Below are 20,596 nucleotides of genomic sequence, written 5' to 3'. Positions count from 1 at the left end.
CTATTGAATACATCCTATTCTGGTGGCTCTCTGCCCTTCTCCTAGGTGGCTCTGCCCATAGGGAGAGACACAATAAAGTCTGGTACTTTGGTGGTACTAACACCTTCATGGTGTTTGTAGAAGAAATGACCTTGGGCCAAGTGTACAAGAAAAGAGGAAGTTCCCCAACCACTTCCAAGGGGTTGAGGCTGAAGAGCAGGCTGCCCGAATGTCTGCCACATGTCTTAGCAATGAAACTATTGCCGAAACCCCAAGTCTACAGCTCAGGGTGGTCTGGAAGGCAAGGATTGTTTTCCTGAGAGCGGTTTCAAGAATGTAGCTCCTCACCTAATAAAAGGAATGTCCGATGATTAACTGGGTCTAATATTAGTATGGGCAAAATAAAAAAGCAATTGGGCCTGGTAAGAGAGAACAGGCAGCGCATGCACCTACTGCCAGGCAAAATCTGTTCTGTTTCAGTCATAAATCTTTCTTGGACTCCAGAGAAGAATTTCACTTCCGTTAGAAACACTGAATGAACCAAAGAAAAAAGAGAACATGTTGTTTTGGAGAGGAAAACATAGTTAAAGTTCTCTATGTCTTTTCGGCCTGCTTTGATGGCTTCTTTCTCATAGGACACTTGACTTGGCCTTGACTTGCATTGCTTTGCATAAGATGGTGGCAAAGTGAAGCCAGGTCAGGATGAGCCCTTTGCTTCTGGCTTTGGCTTTCATTAAAGAACACACATTTGACACTGCACTTTACTAATCTCCTGGGGGGCCATTCGTTAAGCTTCTTTGAAAAACACACCCTTAATAATTAGTAAGGACACAGAGGTAGACTTTAGGGTAACATATGCTTAGAAATATTGCTGACTATGATGCAGAAATTAAATAGATCTCTTCATGAAATAAAGTCACCACTCTTGCTGAACTAAGCCTCAAGTTACAAGTAGCCACTTTACTGATGTTATTTAATTTTACTTAATTAGTCTCACGACTCCCTTTGATGTCCCTTCTCAAAGTATGGTCCTTACAACATCAGCATCATCAGAGAAACTTGTGAGAAAGATGAATCTTCAGTCCCTAGTGCAAACATACTTGGGTGACAGCGTGTGCTTTAGCAAACCCTTCAAACATTTCCAATGTACACGGAAGTTTAGGAATGCCCATGTAAGAAATATCATCTTAGGCTTTAGTGTATAGCATTGTGTCACGAGTCTTTGAAGTACCCTTTAGTAAAAGTTTCAGGGTTAAACTGTAGGTTTTCAGTGATCTTCAGTACCATGTGTGTAGGAGGCACATGTTCCCCTGGGGCTGGAGAGATGCTGTTAAGAGCACTTGCTGTTCATGCAGAGCACCCAGGTTCAGTTCCTAGTCCCATATGGGGGCTCACAACCATCTGTAATTCCAGTTCTAGGGTATCTGATACCTGTTTCTGGCCTCTGAAAGCAACACACACACACACACACACACACACACACACACACACGAACCATGTGCAAACAGACAAATACTCATATAGATAAAATATAAATACATAAGTGTACAAATTTAAAAATTAGTCTTTTATAAATGCCAAGTCTCAAGGCTGAGGCAGAAGGCAACCTCAAGTTCAAGGCTAGCCTGGCCTATATGATACACTTCAGAGACCATTTACTTTGTGAATGGATCCTGTTCCTCTTGGACAATCATAGTGACCCAATTCCTGGATAGAAATTGGTTTTATATTATTTATTGTGTCTTCGTCTTGATGTCATCAGGTATAAAGGGTCAGTGGGACTCTTTGGGGTACAGGAGACCAATGTGAACACTCTGATGGAGGGACTGTCTAATCATGACATTGTGATTCCTGGGAGAGTTTGCATGCTGTGCAGTCATTGGCTTCTATATGGAGACTTGGTCTGCTGAAGTGCAGCCTCCTTGGAGGAGAGCAAAGCTATTTGTTGGCAGAGGAGAAGGGCAGGAAGCTGAAGTTCTCTTTTGAATCTGCAGATTCATCATGTTCTTGATGACACTGTCAGTTCTGCCCTTCAATTTCATATGATGAATTCAATATTCCACTTGAATATTTTAACTGAAGAGCCGAGAGACACCAATACCTTTGCTTTCTTGATCACAGAAATAAAATTTTGAGTTCATCCGAGTGAGGTCCTACAGAAGAAAAACAAAAGCAAAAGCTAGAACAACTCTGCTGTTGTCACTAGTTACTTGAGAATGGTCACATGTGCCTTCACAGGTTTCCTTCCGAATTTTCTATGAATATGTTAACTAACTTCTATCTATACTATCATGCTATTTTACAAAGATTTGCAAGTTCAGAGATCAAGGACTGGCCCTGCTATTGTTAACCCACAAAGGGGGGCTATTAAACCCTTTGAGCTCACAAGCAAGTTGGGCTAATGAAGGTGTGTCCTGAGTGCTGGATGGGGACCATTCTGTGTTTTACATTAAGATACACTCGACCTTCAAGAAAATCATGCATAGGATACCATAGGTGACCATACTTGAGTTTGAGAGTCTGTCACTTGTCACTCCACTTATCCACCAAGCTGCTAAAGGCACTTTCAGGGCTGAAGGGGAGAGAAACAAAACTATACTCATTGATTTAACTTGGTTCCCCTTCCTCTCTGTCAACAGCTTCTAACTTTTGCAAAACAAAATCATATTGTCTATCTGGTTTAGGTGACACTCAAGAAAGCGTTTCTTGAAAAAGAGGTGTTCTTTGACAGTTACACACACACATACACACACACACACACACACGCACATGCACATACACATACACACACACACACACACGCACACACACACACACCGATCATCACTACCTTCATTATCTCTTATTTTTTTCATAACCCACTAGTCCTCACCACAAGTACCTTTCCCACATTCAGGTCTCTGCTTTGTTTTGTGATGTGCTGTGTTTAACTAGGGCTGTCCATGACTATGGATTTGATACTATTTGTTAGAGCATGGTGAGTAACTTCTGAGGACATCTGAGCCTTCCCCAGAATCCATCAGTGGGTCATATTTTAGTATGGAGGAGTAGAGGTTATTGGGCTGCCCCTTTATCTGTGATTGACTGTCAAAAGGACCAGTATTATGCAGATCCTGCTGGAGTCCATGTGATACCATGATTGCACTGGATAGAATTTCACAGCTTTTTGTTTTCTATCTCTATGCTGATCTACCCCCTCTTCCTCAATGTTCCTAGAACCATTGAGGGAGTCCCATAAGGACGGGACTGTCACTTTTTCTCAGTATCTTGAGCAGTAATGGGTCTCTGCATTTTCTGGCTTTAATTGTAAAGAGATTGAGTCTGATTAAGACTTAGAGTACAACAAGATGGATAGCCAAGGAAAGAAACCCTTTAAATACAACAGGACCAAAGATTATAGCCTGGGCAGCATGCACAGTGCCCATATCAGGCAGAGTTCTAGAGCTGAAAAGAAAAGTGGACACATGCCTCCATCTCTAATCTAGAAGCTATCTCCAACTGATAACTACTTCCAAATGAAAATCTAGATAGATTTCCATAGTGGCTATCCAGGTTTGCACTCCCACCAGCAATTGATTAGTGTCTCCCTTATTCCACAGCCTTGCCAGCATGAGCTGTCACTTGTGTTTAATCTTGGCCATTACACCTTGATAGGTAAGGTGTAAGGTGGAACCTTTTTGTTTGCATTTCCCGGATGGCTAAGGATGTTAAACATTTCCTTCAGTGCTTCTCAGCCATTTGTTTAGATGTGTGCCCTATTTTTTTTAATTTGATTTTAAAAAAATTCTAGTTTATTGAGTTCTTTATATACTTCAGGTTTTAGCCCTCTATCCAATGAGTAGTTGATAAAAATCTTTTCCCATTCTACAGGCTGCCACTTTGTCTGAATGATGGTGTCCTTTGCTTTTACAAGGTCCTATTTATTACTTGTTGATCTTAGAGCCCGTGCAAATGGCGGTTTGCTCAGAAAGCCTTTCCCTGTGCTAATGCATTCAAGGATATTCCACACTTTATGTTTTATCAGGTCTAGTGCTTATCTAGTTGTATGTTGAGGTCTTTGATCTGTTCGAAGCTGAGTTTTGTTCAGAGTGGCAAACATGGATCTGTTTGGACTTTTCTTCATGCACACATCCAGTTTGACAATACCATTTGTTGATGATACTGCCTTTTTCCCCCACTGTGTATTTCTGCCATCTTTATAAAAAACCAAGTGTCCAAATGTGTGTGGGTTTCTGTCAGGGTCTTCAATTCAATTCCATTGATCAACATGATTGGATAAGGTTTGCCAATTTTACTGATTTTTTAAAAAAGAACCAACACTCTGTTTCATTGATTCTTTGTATTGTTCTCTTTGCTGAAGGTCAGAAGGTCTCATCCTACACATACTGGTAAAGGTTTGTGAAGCCTGAGGGAGGAAGCCTGTAGTGGGCCCTCCTCTACCAGCAAGCTGCTGGGTAGTGGGGATTTTGTCTATGGGACAGGCTGGGTCCTTATGTCTATTCCTTCTTTAACACAGAATTACTTTTCTTTTCCTAAAAAAAGCACATAATCCAGATACTATATTACCGTGAGATGGAACCTCAGATTGCCAGATAAAAATATAGCACATTTAAATTTGAAATTCAGCAAATAATGGATGATTTTTAATGTAAGCATGTCTTATTTACTGTTGGGATACTCTCATATAGAAAGATTACTCACTGCTAAATTTTAACTGTGTATCTTATATTGTTGTTTATGAAATATAGCAACCCATGTCTGACTTCTTGGGCAAGAGGCACTTTGGTAGCCCAGCCCAGGTCCTAGAATCCACTACTAACACCATGGAAGGAAGAAAATCTAGAGGCTGAGGCTGGGCTCCATTGCTTGGCCATATCTAGACTCCACTGTTTAGTGGGCTCCCTCACTTTCTTGAGCATCAGTGTCCCCTGAGAGTCTGTGGATAATAGCAGTTCCTATTTTCTCAGATTATTGTAAGTAATAGAGAATATCTGTGGCATAAACTGTATGAGTTTTGCTATATGCCTCCTCTCTGCAAAGAAGACAGTGATACCAATCCTGTATCTGTAGTTTGTTATTTTATATCTATCTGTATCGTCCCCTCTCTCGGTCATATATTATATATCCATATAAGAACACTACATAAATATATGCTTACATATGTACATACTAAAAGGACTCAGCAGCCATTTATAATTTATAGTTAGTCTTATGTCTGAACCTGAGCATTTCGCTGTTGGCAATGGGCAGAGTGCGAAGTGTGCAGGAACAAAATCACCCGATGTCTCCCAGAGGAAGAAAAAGAAAGAGTAAAGAATTAGCCTATGTGAGGGTTTGATGGACCATATTTAAAGTCAGCCTTGGGACTAGGGTTGTAGTTCAGTTAGTGTCTTGTCTAACATGGATGAAGCCTTGAATTAGATTCCCAACACTCCGTAAGCTGGGAACCTTGTCTTGTGCTTGTAGTCTCAGAAATGCAGGTGGTGGAGCCTAAGGGTCAGTTCAGAGGTCATCCTTGGCTGCACTAAGTGTTAAAAGTTAGAGATCCTGTCAAAAATAAGTAATTAGAAATGAAAGTACCCCTCCAATGAAACAGGAAGTATTGCCTTCAATAAAAATTTTAATATAGGTGTTATTAATGTTAATTTTTTGTGCAATTTCATAATTTTGTGAACATATGATATGTTGCATACTTTAAATACATATATGCCAAGTTCAAAACTTTTTTTCTCTCCTTTCTTTGTGAATATGAACCATTCCATTAAATCAAACCCAAAGGTCACATTTTAAAGTACTTGTTCCACGCTTGACTGTTAAACAGCACATTAATACTTTAAAAATTGTTTATAAGTTTGACAAAGGAGCTAAAACTATCAAGTGGAAAAAAGATAGTATTTTCAACAAATGGTGCTGGTTCAACAGGGGGTCAGAATGTAGAAGAATGGAAATCAATCCATTCTTATTGCCCTGTACAAAGCTCAAGTCTAAGTGGATCAAGGACCTCCACATAAAACCAGATATACTCAAACTAATAGAAGAAAAAGTGGGGAAGAGCCTTGAAAACATGGGCACTGGGGAAAATTTCCTGAAAAAAAAAACACCAGTGGCTTATGCTCTAAGATTAAGAAATGACTAATGGGACTTCATAAAATTGCAAAGCTTCTGTATTGTTTTGTCATTAGGACAACACAATAACCAAAAGATTGGGAAAAGATCTTTACAAATCCTGCATCCAATAGAGGGCTAATATCCAATATACACAAAGAACTCAAGAAGTTAGACTCCAGAGAATCAAATAACCTTATTAAAAAATGGGGTACATAGCTAAACAAAGAATTCTCAACTGAGGAATATTGAATGACCGAGAAACAACTAAAGAAATGTTCAACATTCTTAGTCATCAGGGAAATGCAAATCAAAACAAACTTGAGGTTCCACCTCACCCCAGTCAGAATGGCTAAGATCAAAAACTCAGGTGACAAGAGATGCTGGTGAGGATGTGGAGAAAGAGGAACACTCCTCCATTGTTGATGAGATTGCAAGCTGAGTACAACCACTCTGGAAATCAGTCTGGTGGTTCCTCAGAAAATTGGATATATTACTACCCGAGGACCCAGCTATACCACTCCTGGCCATATACTCAAAATATACTCCAACATATAACAAGGCCACATGCTCCACTATGTTCATAGCAGCCTTATTTATAATAGCCAGAAGCTGGAAAGAACCCAGATGTTCCTCAACAGAGGAATGGATCCAGAAAATGTGGTACATTTACACAGTGGAGTACTACTCAGCTATTAAAAACAATGACTTCATGAAGTTCTTAGGCAAATGGATTGAACTAGAAAATATCATCCTGAGTGACGTAACCCAATCACAGAAAAACACACATGGTATGCACTCAATGATAAGTGGATATTAACCCAAAAGCTCGAATTACCCAAGATGCAATCCATAGATCACAGAAAGCTCAAGAAGAAGGATGACTAAAATGTGGATGCTTCTACTCCTTCTTAAAAGGGGAAAAATATCCATAGGAGGGGTTATGGAGACAGAGTTTAGAGCAGAGACTGAAGGAAAGGCCATAAACTGCCCCACCTGGGGATCCATCCCATATCCATTCAGCCACCAAACCCAGACAATATTGCTGATGCCAAGAAGTGCAAGCTGACAGGAGCCTGATATAGCTGCTTCCTGATAGGCTCTGCCAGAGCATGACAAATACAGAGGCGAATGCTCACAGCCAACCATTAAACTGAGAATGGAGTCCCCAGTGGAGGAGTTAGAGAAAGGATTGAAGGAGCTGAAGGGATTTGCAACCCCACAAGAACAACAATACCGGTGAGAGAGAGACCCAACCACCTGGTCAGGTGGGCACTCCTGAGGCTGCAGAGCAGAAGAGACCACCAACACTGCTCACCCCTGCCCACATCCCTGGCCCAAGAGGAAACTGTATAAAGCCTCTGGGCTCCCGTGGGGGAGGGCCCAGGAGCGGCAGGACCCCTGCCTGAGACACCACCGGAACCTGAAAGAAACAGACCGGATAAACAGTTCTCTGCACCCAAATCCCGTGGGAGGGAGAGCTAAACCTTCAGAGAGGCAGACAAGCCTGGGAAACCAGAAGAGACTGCTCCATGCACACACATCTCGGACGCCAGAGGAAAAAGGCAAAGACCATCTGGAACCCTGGTGCACTGAAGCTCCCGGAAGGGGCAGCACAGGTCTTCCTGATTGCTGCCGCTGCAGAGAGCCCGTGGGCAGCACCCCATGAGCGAACTTGAGCCTCAGGACCACAGGTAAGACCAAATTTTCTGCTGCAAGAAAGCTGCCTGGTGAACTCAAGACACAGGCCCACAGGAACAGCTGAAGACCTGTAGAGAGGAAAAACTACACGCCCAAAAGCAGAACACTCTGTCCCCATACCTGACTGAAAGAGAGGAAAACAGGTCTACAGCACTCCTGACACACAGGCTTATAGGACAGTCTAGCCACTGTTAGAAATAGCAGAACAAAGTAACACTAGAGATAATCTGATGGCGAGAGGCAAGCGCAGGAACCCAAGCAACAGAAACCAAGACTACAGGGCACCATCGGAGCCCAATTCTCCCATCAAAACAAATATGGAATATCCAAACACACCAGAAAAGCAAGATCTAGTTTCAAAATCATTTTTGATCATGATGCTGGAGGACTTCAAGAAAGACATGAAGAACTCCCTTAGAGAACAAGTAGAAGCCTACAGAGAGGAATCGCAAAAATGCCTGAAAGAATTCCAGGAAAACATAAATAAACAAGTAGAAGCCCATAGAGAGGAGACACAAAAATCCCTGAAAGAATTCCAGGAAAACATAAATAAACAAGTAGAAGCCCATAGAGAGGAGACACAAAAATCCCTGAAAGAATTCCAGGAAAACACAATCAAACAGTTGAAGGAATTAAAAATGGAAATAGAAGCAATCAAGAAAGAACACATGGAAACAACCCTGGATATAGAAAACCAAAAGAAGTGACAAGGAGCTGTAGATACAAGCTTCACCAACAGAATACAAGAGATGGAAGAGAGAATCTCAGGAGCAGAAGATTCCATAGAAATCATTGACTCAACTGTCAAAGATAATGTAAAGCAGAAAAAGCTACTGGTCCAAAACATACAGGAAATCCAAGACTCAATGAGAAGATCAAACCTAAGGATAATAGGTATAGAAGAGAGTGAAGACTCCCAGCTCAAAGGACCAGTAAATATCTTCAACAAAATCATAGAAGAAAACTTCCCTAACCTAAAAAAAGAGATACCCATAGACATACAAGAAGCCTACAGAACTCCAAATAGATTGGACCAGAAAAGAAACATCTCCCGTCACATAATTGTCAAAACACAAAACGCACAAAATAAAGAAAGAATATTAAAAGCAGTAAGGGAAAAAGGTCAAGTAACATATAAAGGCAGACCTATCAGAATCACACCAGACTTCTCGCCAGAAACTATGAAGGCCAGAAGATCCTGGACTGATGTCATACAGACCCTAAGAGAACACAAATGCCAGCCCAGGTTACTGTATCCAGCAAAACTCTCAATTAACATTGATGGAGAAACCAAGATATTCCATGACAAAACCAAATTTACACAATATCTTTCTACAAATCCAGCCCTACAAAGGATAATAAATGGTAAAGCCCAACATAAGGAGGCAAGCTATACCCTAGAAGAAGCAAGAAACTAATCGTCTTGGCAACAAAACAAAGAGAATGAAAGCACACAAACATAACCTCACATCCAAATATGAATATAAAGGGAAACAATAATCACTGTTCCTTAATATCTCTCAATATCAATGGCCTCAACTCCCCAATAAAAAGAAATAGATTAACAAACTGGATACGCAATGAGGACCCTGCATTCTGCTGCCTACAGGAAACACACCTCAGAGACAAAGACAGACACTACCTCAGAGTGAAAGGCTGGAAAACAACTTTCCAAGCAAATGGTCAGAAGAAGCAAGCTGGAGTAGCCATTCTAATATCGAATAAAATCAATTTCCAACTAAAAGTCATCAAAAAAGATAAGGAAGGACACTTCATATTCATCAAAGGAAAAATCCACCAAGGTGAACTCTCAATCCTAAATATCTATGCCCCAAATACAAGGGCACCTACATACGTAAAAGAAACCTTACTAAAGCTCAAAACACACATTGCACCTCACACAATAATAGTGGGAGATTTCAACACCCCACTCTCATCAATGGACAGATCATGGAAACAGAAATTAAACTACAGACTAAGAGAAGTCATGAGCCAAATGGTCCTAACGGATATTTATAGAACATTCTATCCTAAAGCAAAAGGATATACCTTCTTCTCAGCTCCTCATGGTACTTTCTCCAAAATTGACCATATAATTGGTCAAAAAACGGGCCTCAACAGGTACAGAAAGATAGAAATAATCCCATGCGTGCTATCGGACCACCACGGCCTAAAACTGGTCTTCAATAACAATAAGGGAAGAATGCCCACATATACGTGGAAATTGAACAATGCTCTACTCAATGATAACCTGGTCAAGGAAGAAATAAAGAAAGAAATTAAAAACTTTTTAGAATTTAATGAAAATGAAGGTACAACATACCCAAACTTATGGGACACAATGAAAGCTGTGCTAAGAGGAAAACTCATAGCGCTGAGTGCCTGCAGAAAGAAACAGGAAAGAGCATATGTCAGCAGCTTGACAGCACACCTAAAAGCTCTAGAGCAAAAAGAAGCAAATACACCCAGGAGGAGTAGAAGGCAGGAAATAATCAAACTCAGAGCTGAAATCAACCAAGTAGAAACAAAAAGGATCATAGAAAGAATCAACAGAACCAAAAGTTGGTTCTTTGAGAAAATCAACAAGATAGATAAACCCTTAGCCAGACTAACGAGAGGACACAGAGAGTGCGTCCAAATTAACAAAATCAGAAATGAAAAGGGAGACATAACTACAGATTCAGAGGAAATTCAAAAAAATCATCAGATCTTACTATAAAAACCTATATTCAACAAAACTTGAAAATCTTCAGGAAATGGACAATTTCCTAGACAGATACCAGGTATCGAAGTTAAATCAGGAACAGATAAACCAGTTAAACAACCCCATAACTCCTAAGGAAATAGAAGCAGTCATTAAAGGTCTCCCAACCAAAAAGAGCCCAGGTCCAGACGGGTTTAGTGCAGAATTCTACCAAACCTTCATAGAAGACCTCATACCAATATTATCCAAACTATTCCACAAAATTGAAACAAATGGAGCAGTACCGAATTCCTTCTATGAAGCCACAATTACTCTTATACCTAAACCACAGAAAGACCCAACAAAGAAAGAGAACTTCAGACCAATTTCCCTTATGAATATCGACGCAAAAATACTCAATAAAATTCTGGCAAACCGAATCCAAGAGCACATCAAAACAATCATCCACCATGATCAAGTAGGCTTCATCCCAGGCATGGAGGGATGGTTTAATATACGGAAAACCATCAACGTGATCCATTATATAAACAAACTGAAAGAACAGAACCACATGATCATTTCATTAGATGCTGAGAAAGCATTTGACAAAATTCAACACCCCTTCATGATAAAAGTCCTGGAAAGAATAGGAATTCAAGGCCTATACCTAAACATAGTAAAAGCCATATACAGCAAACCAGTTGCTAACATTAAACTAAATGGAGAGAAACTTGAAGCAATCCCACTAAAATCAGGGACTAGACAAGGCTGCCCACTCTCTCCCTACCTATTCAATATAGTTCTTGAAGTTCTAGCCAGAGCAATCAGACAACAAAAGGAGATCAAGGGGATACAGATCGGAAAAGAAGAGGTCAAAATATCTCTATTTGCAGATGACATGATAGTATATTTAAGTGATCCCAAAAGTTCCACCAGAGAACTACTAAAGCTGATAAACAACTTCAGCAAAGTGGCTGGGTATAAAATTAACTCAAATAAATCAGTTGCCTTCCTCTATACAAAAGAGAAAGAAGCCGAGAAAGAAATTAGGGAAACGACACCCTTCATAATAGACCCAAATAATATAAAGTACCTCGGTGTGACTTTAACCAAGCAAGTAAAAGATCTGTACAATAAGAACTTCAAGACACTGAGGAAAGAAATTGAAGAAGACCTCAGAAGATGGTCACCAGAAGATGGAGACCTCAGAAAGATCTCCCATGCTCATGGATTGGCAGGATTAATATACTAAAAATGGCCATTTTACCAAAAGCAATCTACAGATTCAATGCAATCCCCATCAAAATACCAATCCAATGCTTCAAAGAGTTAGACAGAACAATTTGCAAATTCATCTGGAATAACAAAAAACCCAGGATAGCTAAAGCTATCCTCAACAATAAAAGGACTTCAGGGGGAATCATTATCCCTGAACTCAAGCAGTATTACAGAGCGATAGTGATAAAAACTGCATGGTATTGGTACAGAGACAGACAGATAGACCAATGGAATAGAATTGAAGACCCAGCAATGAACCCACACACATATGGTCACTTGATTTTTGACAAAGGAGCCAAAACCATCCAATGGAAAAAAGCTAGCATTTTCAGCAAATGGTGCTGGTTCAACTGGAGGGCAACATGTAGAAGAATGCAGATCGATCCATGCTTATCACCCTGTACAAAGCTTAAGTCCAAGTGGATCAAGGACCTCCACATCAAACCAGACACACTCAAACTAATAGAAGAAAAACTAGGGAAGCATCTGGAACACATGGGCACTGGAAAACATTTCCTGAACAAAACACCAAAGGCTTATGCTCTAAGATCAAGAATGGACAAATGGGATCTCATAAAACTGCAAAGCTTATGTAAGGCAAAGGACACTGTGGTTAGGACAAAACGGCAACCAACAGATTGGGAAAAGATCTTTACCAATCCTACAACAGATAGAGGCCTTATATCCAAAATACACAAAGAACTCAAGAAGTTAGACCGCAGGGAAACAAATAACCCTATTAAAAAATGGGGTTCAGAGCTAAACAAAGAATTCACAGCTGAGGAATGCCGAATGGCTGAGAAACACCTAAAGAAATGTTCAACATCTTTAGTCATAAGGGAAATGCAAATCAAAACAACCCTGAGATTTCACCTCACACCAGTGAGAATAGCTAAGATCAAAAACTCAGGGGACAACAGATGCTGGCGAGGATGTGGAGAAAGAGGAACACTCCATTGTTGGTGGGATTGCAGACTGGTACAACCATTCTGGAAATCAGTCTGGAGGTTCCTCAGAAAATTGGACATTGAACTGCCTGAGGATCCAGCTATACCTCTCTTGGGCATATACCCAAAAGCTGCCTCAACATATAAAAGAGACACCTGCTCCACTATGTTCATTGCAGCCTTATTTATAATAGCCAGAAACTGGAAAGAACCCAGATGCCCTTCAACAGAGGAATGGATACAGAAAATGTGGTACATCTACACAATGGAATATTACTCAGCTATCAAAAACAACGAGTTTATGAAATTCGTAGGCAAATGGTTGGAACTGGAAAATATCATCCTGAGTGAGCTAACCCAATCACAGAAAGACATACATGGTATGCACTCATTGATAAGTGGCTATTAGCCCAAATACTTGAATTACCCTAGATCCCTAGAACAAACGAAACTCAAGACGGATGATCAAAATGTGAATGCTTCACTCCTTCTTTAAATGAGGAAAAAGAATACCCTTGGCAGGGAAGGGAGAGGCAAAGATTAAAACAGAGACTGAAGGAACACCCATTCAGAGCCTGCCCCACATGTGGCCCATACATATACAGCCACCCAATTAGACAAGATGGATGAAGCAAAGAAGTGCAGACCGACAGGAGCCGGATGTAGATCGCTCCTGAGAGACACAGCCAGAATACAGCAAATACAGAGGCGAATGCCAGCAGCAAACCACTGATCTGAGAATAGGTCCCCTGTTGAAGGAATCAGAGAAAGAACTGGAAGAGCTTGAAGGGGCTCGAGACCCCAAAAGTACAACAATGTCAAGCAACCAGAGCTTCCAGGGACTAAGCCACTACCTAAAGACTATACATGGACTGACCCTGGACTCTGACCCCATAGGTAGCAATGAATATCCTAGTAAGAGCACCAGTGGAAGGGGAAGCCCTGGGTCCTGCTAAGACTGAACCCCCAGTGAACTAGACTATGGGGGGAGGGCGGCAATAGGGTGAGGGTTGTGAGGGGAACAGCCATAAGGAAGAGGAGGGGGGAGGGGGATGTTTTCCCGGAAACGGGGAAAGGGAATAACACTCGAAATGTATATAAGAAATACTCAAGTTAATAAAAAAAAAAAAAAAGAACAACAATACCAACCAATCAGAGCTCCCAGGGACTAAACCACCATCCAAAGAGTACACATGGACAGACCCATGGCTCCAGCCACATATGTAGCAGAGGATGGCCTTGTTGGGCATCAATGGGAGGAGAAGTTCTTGATCCTGCCAAGGCTGCATCCCCCAGTTTAGGGGACTGTCAGGGTTGGGGATGCAGGGAGGGGTGGCTGGATAGGTGGGGGAACACCCTCATAGAAGAAGGGGGAGAGGGGATAAGATAGGAGGTTTATGGACAAGAAACTAGGAAAGGGATAACATTTGAAATGTAATTGAAAATATCCAATAGAAAAATAAATTGTAAAATATTACAGACATGCAAAAAGTATGTAAAGTAACTTTTAGCTTAAAGCAAAAATAATTTTTCATCTTAGATGTTTATTTTCAGATTAAATCAGAAATGTTCTCCTTTTTTCTTCTGTATTCCTTTTAAAAATATTTCATACAATATATTTTGCTCATATTCTTTCCCCTCCCCCACCTCCTCCCAGTTCCCCACTCCAACTTCATGTTCTTTCTCTCTCTCTCTCTCTCAAATAACAAGTAAATATAAAAAAACCAACTGAGCAAACAAAAAAGCACACGACATTAACAAGGTACCATGGAGTCTGTCTTCTTGGACAGTAGGTCTTGTCTGAGCGTAAGATTTTTGTCCTGCAGTGTGATTGATATATTCAGTGCCGCTCCATGGAAGAAGATTGATTTTTCTCTCTGCCAGCAGCTCTCAGTTGCATAGTCCTTGTGGGTTAAAGGTGGCGGCTTGCATTCACGTTGGGATTTAGTCTGGCTTTAACTTCTGCCTGCTTTCACAGTTTCTGTAAGTTCACAAGGGCATTAATTAACCTTGTTGTTTTTGGAAGATGGGGTTTTCTTGGAGTTGTCCAACACCTCTGGCTCTTAAAATTTTTCTGCCTCTTCTTCCACATAGATGCCTGACTGAGCCTTGGGGAGAAAGGTGTGACACAGGCTCACTCTCTGAACACTGCCCCGTTGTGGGTCTCTACTCTTCCGTGCAAGGAGATGCTTCTTTGAAGATGGTTGAATGATGCTCTGATCTGGGTCACCAGAGTTGCGTCACGTACTTGTCCTGTTGGGATTTGCTAGTGGCTCTGGAAGTCATGTCTTGAGAAAGCAATCTGTCAGCCTCTATAAAAGGTCCTGAGGATGTTTCTACCTTTGCCCTAGTAATCCTGCATCTGAACAACTAGCTTAACAACACAAGAGACAGTAACACACATCTAAATGCTCCAATGTATGTCCATCTATTTCCATAAACACACACACATGTACACACACACACACACACACACACACACACACACACACGGAGAGAGAGAGAGAGAGAGGCAAGAAAATACATGTATTTTAAATATTTCTTCATTGTGTTTGTATTATATATGTATGCATATGTGGATGCATGTCTGTGTGGGTGTGTACATACAATGGCACATGCATGCAGGTCAGAGGATGACTTGCAGGAATTGGTTTTCTCCACCTGGGGATCAAGTCCTCATATTTAGCAGCAAGTACCTTCGCTGGCTGAATCATCTCAAGTGTCCCAATTTTTTAGGCCTCAATACTATTTTCTCCATTAGAGGGAAGCAAAGCTAGTGTTACAAATGGCCAGCAGTCTAGTTGTGCAAGGCCCCATGATCAGAGATGAGCTCCGCTTTTGGGGTTTAATGTGTTGTTGCTATCCTGGAGGTTGTGCTACCCAGTGAGTCTGGTGGAAACAGAGGCTGCACACCAGGGTGTGGAATCTTGATCCCCTGTGTTCTCCATCCTGTTACCTCTGTTTGGTGGGTACTCGGCCACCCTGTCCCAGGAGCCCGTTAGATGATTGCTTTTGACCATCTGCCTCAACTGGGGGTATGGGAGTAGATGCAGGAAAGTGTGGGACCAAGTGCTGTGCCTCCACATTGCTGAGTGAGATCGCGGATACCTGTGAGGGTTTCCATTTGGGGTTCTCTGGTGCACCCAAGATTATGTGGTGGTAATTAAAATGAGCACATACAAGAAATAACATCTTCAGACACCAAAGAGCTGACCACAGGGGGAGAAAAGCCTCCCTGTTGTTTCAGACAGGAGCTCACAGTTTCATTTTGTGCTAGCCTCATAAATTATACAGTTGCTGGAAGAAAAATGCTAGTAGATAAAATTTAGAGGCCCCCGGGGAGGACCCAATACAGCTTCATCAAGAAATTACTCTAGATAAAGTAGGAAAAAGGAGAACTCCTCCTTTTAGCTTTTAGCTCAGACGGCAGGAAGGAAGAGAATGCACCCAGGGTCTTGGGGACAGTTTATGGCTTTTCCCACACTGGGAAGAAAGTGATGTCAATTCTTCGCTCTGAGAATTGTTGCTTCTCTGTAGTACATACTTTGTGTGTGTGTACATAGAGGGAAGAGGTACAAAAGCCAGTGTAGGTGTGCAGGGGGATATAGGATGCAGGTATGGACATCGATATATGTGAGTTTACATATGTGTTTGTGTGAGAGTGTATGTGTACATGTGTGGAGGTATGGAAAACAATGTGTGTGATTGTATGTGTGGTAGGGGAGCATGGCAGAGGGAGCTATGGAAGTCAGTATATGTGAATGTCCATGCATGAGTGTGTGTTTGTGTGAGTGTGTCTGTGTGCACACGTGAGTGTAGGAGAAGGTATGGAAGCCAGTGTTGTAACTGTATGTGTGCATGTGTAAGGGTGTTGGAGGAAGGAATGGAAGTCAGTGAGTGTATGCATGTGCAAGAGGGTATAGGTGTGTATATGTGTGACTGTATGTATGTGTGCATCTTTCTGAGTGTATATGTGGGCATATGTATGAGCGTATATGTGTGGCTGTGTGTGTAGGAGGAGATAAGAAAGCCAGTGCTTCTGATTTTCTGCAAAATACCTTGTAGCTTTCTGATTTCCCTTTTAAATTTCATTTGAAGGAACCATTCCATTATTTTTTTTAAACTAGAGTTGTGTCTGATGAGGTTATTTGTTTTCAATAAAAAGAAAAAAAATTAAACCCCAATGCCCCATGAAGGAAGACTCAGCGCCCCAGGCAGACCCATCCGTCTTGTGTGTAATTGAGTCTGCCATTCCTGAGTAGCCACTCGAGAGAAAAGTTCATCCCTGTGCAGTGAATGAGCTCTTTCAAGGCCTCCGGCCTCGGGGGTGGGGGTGGGGGGGTGGGGGACTGCATCATCGCCTCTGGCCTTGGGGGTGGGGTGGGGGAACTGTATCATGGCCTCCGGCCAGGAGGCATCCTAGAAGCCTGGCATAGCAGCAGGCTCAGCTTCAGACTTGGGGGTACTTTGTTTCTGTGGCCATGCAGATAAGCATCTGTTTGCTCCCTGTCTTCCTGGCCAGCAGGGCTGGGGTCCCTTCAGAGAGGCATTGGCATCTAAACGGCTGGGAGTTTCGGTGACAGGAACGGGGAAATGAAGTCACCAAAGGCTTGGAGCACTTTGGTTTGACTCGGGAAGAGCTAGCTAGCAACAGTAGTTTCTGACGTCAAGCTGAAGGCCGATGAGGCTATTCCTTCTTCCAGCTCATCAGTCTCTGGGGGCATTTGAAAACCAATTGTTTATAACGAAACGCCAACTCTACTGGCAGTTTCTCTAGAATTGTTCCAGGAGACTGGTGGTACTGTTGTCTGTCTTGACCTACGCCAGATAACGCCTTGTTGCCCATCCACAGTAACAATGTCAGGGCACTGCGTTCATCCCGTGTTGAGATTACTGACATGATAAGCGGGATTCCTGTGTTTATGCCTTCAGACAGTTAACTGAAAGAACACTCAGTTGCCTCTCTTTCCTGTTTTCCAAGAACCACTTGTTGAGGAGGCTGATGGCCGAGTTTACATCTTCAGCAGTGTGTGTAAGGTTCTCTGTGAAGATCTCTTCCTCTAACCGGAATCCCACAGGCAGTCTCTCATGTGAGATGTCTTGGTGCTTGGAAGAAATCTTTGGGTGACTTTTCTGAGGTGCAGACTATAATGCAGTTGTAAGAGAATAATAAATTAATACAATTAAGCAAAACACTGGCTTTCTGGGCTCATCCACTCAAAAGGATAGAGAAAAATAGTCTCCCTGGGAAGGGTTGAGCTAAGTGTGTGCATGCAAACTGCTGAGATGAGTCCTTAATTTAGCTGAGGACAAGGTTGCTGCAAAACACTCTAAAAGTACCATTTTCCAAATCTCTTAGCAATAATCACCTCGGATTGTGGTTTTGTATCGACTTGCTGATTCCATTTGCCTAAGTCCTCTAAGCTTAGGATCTGGAACAAATATAACCCTCTAAGGCTTTGTGAGTAAAGGAATGGACAAGAAGGCTCATTTCTATATATTGCAAGATATAGAAAGAAAAGGGGTGCTCAGGGTGTGGTAACATACCGAGCCAAGCACTGCATGTATTTTTTAAGGCCCCTGTCTCAAAGAAGCCAAGAAAGCGTCCAAGGGGAAGAATGCTCCTTGAGGGAAAAGCCTGTGGGCAACACCCAGACTTGAGGTCTGTTTTTGATAGATTGCCAGGAATCTGGAGTGTATGTGCCCCTGGGAAATCAGCCAAATGTACACAGGGCTAGGTATCTTCAATCCACAGCAACAGCTTAAACAAATTGATTGTTTTTCTCGATTTTGACCCTCACATGGCCTCTCCTTGGCCAAAGCTGACATCCTTTCCCATGGTGTTCTCATTTTACTCCCAGGAAGAGAGCGAACTGTTCCATGAAGTTTTATCTTTAACTGTCTGTGGCCAGTGGGGAGAGCCCAAGGGCATATGTCAGGGAAATGGAAGGAGGCAGGTGTGCAGTCCCTGTCTGTTTCACAGCACCAAGTGCTGACACTTTAACAGTCTAAAATGAGCAAAACAAACCCGAGGGTTTTGTCCAACTTGGGGAAAACATCAGGTTTCGAAGAAGTGACGTTTCACCTCTACTTGAGCCTGTTCATGGAATCAAAGGTCTCAGCCAAATGCCTGAATGCCTTCCAGCTATCTTCTGAGGAGACTCGTCAGAGGGCACAGCTTCCTACAATAATGGTCTTCCACAGCCAATCGGATGGGACAGGAGTGTTTACCAAAGAATGAAATTTGCATCAGGCATGGGCATGTTCAGCTGCCTCCATTGTGTGATTAATTTGGTGTCAGCTCACGGATCTCTTCTTATCCATTTTGACAGCTGCTGCTGTAGGACCCTGACATCCTTCAGACTCCCCAGAGGCAGGTTAACCTGTCTCATTCCAGTTTAAGCATCATGGTGACAAGAGTGGAATTTATTGGGTATGGCTTATACAGCAGAGAAGGAAAATGACGAGATCATGACACCCGTGGTCTGGTCTGAAGGGATTGGGGACACAAATAGTCTCACTTCTACCAGTGCCTCCTTGCTGCAGATCCATGGGATTAGCTTTGTAAGGCCCTCAAGAAGAAAAGCGAATAAGAAGAGATAGGAGGGAAGAAAACAGACCTGGAGTGGAAACAGAAGACTCCCCTCAAAGATTATGTGTGATGGAAGTTTCTACCATTTGTTCTTCCTGGAGAAGAGAGCGGCACCTAACTCCCGCCTCTGTTTGGCTAGATACCTCAAGCAGGCATTGCAACCTAAAGCCTGAGATATGTGCATGGCATATGTGAACATTTGATTAGAAGTGTTCTCTTGTTGTGTCTGAATTGTCGGTCTCCATACAATTAATGCTTGTCCAATGCCTAAGATGAATGGGTGTTTCTCATTCCGTAATAGGAAGACTACCCCATGCCTACTGGCTCTGCTGCCTTTGCATTCATGGGGACCAGGGGTTGGAAAGGCCAGCCTGCAGGGTCTTGACCCTGTGCCCTCAATGTCAGCAATTCTTCAGTTCATACACACAAGATCATGCTTTCCTCTGGGACGGATTTTAGCACAATGAGCCTCAGTTCAACATTATTTGGAATAAGCATGTCGCTGGATTTGTTTAGAAAAGGTCTACGTAATAGTTTCTCTGACTTGTATCACAGCTTAAAAATTTTATCTTTCCATCTAGTGAAAAGTGACAAGATTTTAAATCTGTTAGCACAAAGTCACACGCCCTTGGGGAAAATGAATACAAGAAAGTTAGAATTACTGTGAAAAAAGTCAAACCAATCTTATATTTTATTATTGTTCCACTGTTTGATGCAAATATTTGTGTAAGTATTTAACACTTAAAACCCTGGAGAGTTTGAATTTCCTGTCTGTATCTCCTCTTCCTTCTGTCTCTTCTTCCTCTTCTTTTATTTAGTACATGTGTACATTGATTTTATCATATTTACTGAACACTTATTATATACCAAGAATCAGAGACACAGCAGTGAAGAGGCTGAGAATGGCGCTGCTTACATTCTAGTGTGAAAAGACGGTCAGTCCCCGACACACATCAATAAGATGTGCATCATGGGAGATGCTGATGGTGAACAGGTTGAAGAGGATGCATGGCGAACAGGGCTACTTGTTCCTTGAGTGACCAGAAGTGCCTATTTTTCCCTATTTAGATGGTAATAAATCAATGTAAAATGAGTTGTGTGTTGCAAGTAGAAGCAATTTGGGTTCCTAATCCTTTAATCACACAGAGACTGCATACCCTGAGGTCCTGAGTCTTGATTTTCTTGCCTCATCAAGCACTACGATCATCACGTCAAGACAGAGGAGGGAGATAGAACCCAATGAACCTGAACTGACCAGTGAAGGACACAAACTTCTGTTTTCTTTATTGGCTTCCCCTGGTTCTCCTCCCT

General features: G+C 42.0%; 1 long non-coding RNA gene across 1 annotated transcript; it reads right to left on the bottom strand.

The window, feature by feature from the left end:
* Positions 1-1,697: 1,697 nt before the first annotated feature.
* LOC147996119 (uncharacterized) lies at positions 1,698-14,587 on the bottom strand. The gene is made up of 2 exons (XR_015677907.1): positions 14,460-14,587; positions 1,698-2,132 (listed from the first exon to the last, which is right to left on the bottom strand). It is a non-coding gene; the product is annotated as an uncharacterized LOC147996119 (long non-coding RNA).
* Between the last annotated feature and the right edge of the window lie 6,009 nt (positions 14,588-20,596).

The sequence above is a fragment of the Rattus norvegicus genome, chromosome 2 (genome assembly GCF_021556685.1).
Source record: "Rattus norvegicus strain SHRSP/BbbUtx chromosome 2, alternate assembly SHRSP_T2T, whole genome shotgun sequence".
NCBI classification, from domain to species: domain Eukaryota; kingdom Metazoa; phylum Chordata; class Mammalia; order Rodentia; family Muridae; genus Rattus; species Rattus norvegicus.
Note: the sequence above shows the minus strand (reverse complement) of the source record. Positions and strands in the feature narration are given on the sequence as shown.